This window comes from Vigna radiata, unplaced genomic scaffold (genome assembly GCF_000741045.1).
Source record: "Vigna radiata var. radiata cultivar VC1973A unplaced genomic scaffold, Vradiata_ver6 scaffold_7, whole genome shotgun sequence".
In the NCBI taxonomy this organism is placed as follows: Eukaryota; Viridiplantae; Streptophyta; class Magnoliopsida; order Fabales; family Fabaceae; genus Vigna; species Vigna radiata.
In genome coordinates, this window is record NW_014543262.1 from 4,893,336 (window position 1) to 4,894,720 (window position 1,385).

Below are 1,385 nucleotides of genomic sequence, written 5' to 3' on the forward strand. Positions count from 1 at the left end.
AAACCATAAACCCTAAAACCTTAAACCCTAAACCCTAAAGCCATAAACCCTAAAACCCTAAACCCTAAACCCTAAACCCTAAACCATAAACCCTAAAACCTTAAACCCTAAACCCTAAACCATAAACCCTAAATCCTAAATCTTAAACCTTAAACCGTAAACCCTAAAACCCTAAGATCCTATACCCTAAACCCTATACCCTAAACCCTAACCTAAACCTTAATCCTAAACCCTAATCCCTATACCCTAAACCCTAAAGCTTAACCCTAAACCCTAAATCCTAAACCCTAAACCCTAAAACCCTAAAACCATAAAACCTTAAACCTTAAACCCTAATCCCTAAACCTTAAACCCTGTTAACAATATCCGAATGTATTTCTAAAAAGAATACAAAAAAGTAGGTTCATTTCTTGAGTTCTTTCGTAGAGATCGAACTCTCCCACATTTTTATTTCTAAAAATAGATAATCAATTATGTAAAAAACAAATTGAGAAAAGCCAATTATCGGATTCAAACCGATCATCTTCTCATTACAAATGCGATGCTCTAACCTTTAAGCTAAACCGGCTACCCTAAACCCTAAATCCTAAACCTTAAACCCTAAACCATAAACCCTAAACCCTAAACCCTAAACCCTAAAACCTAAACCCTAAAACCTTCAACTCTAAACCCTAATCATTAAACCCTAAACCCTAAACCCTAAACCGTAAACCCTGAACCTTAAACCCTAAACCTTAATCCCTAAACCCTAAACCCTAACCCTAAACGCTTAACCCTAAACCCTAAACCCTAAACCTTAAACCCTAAACACTAAACCCTAAACCCAAACCCTAAACCCTAACCTTAAACCCTATATCCTAAAGTGTAAACCCTAAACCCTAAACTCTATACCCTAAACCCTAAATCCTAAACTGTAAACCCTAAACCCTAAATCCAAAATCCTAAAACCTAATCCCTAAACCCTAAATCCCTAAACCCTAAGCCCTAAGCCCTAAACCCTAATCCCTAAACCCTAAACCATTAACCCTAAACCGTAATCCTTAAACCCAAACCCTAAACCCTAATAGTAAACCCTAAACCATAAACCCTAAACGCTAAACCCTAAACTCTAAACCCTAAACCCTAAAACCGTAAACCCTAACCCTAAACCCTAAACCATAACACTACACCCTAAACCCTAAATCGTAAACCCTAACCCCTAAACCTTTAACCTTAAACCCAAAAACCCAAAAACCCTAAACCCTAACCCCTAAACCCTAAACCCTAAACCCTAAACCCGAAACCCTAAATCCTAAATCCTAAACCTAAAACCCTAAACCCTAAAATCCTAAAACCCTAAAACCTTAAACCCTAAACCTGAATCCCTAAACCCTAAACCCTAAACC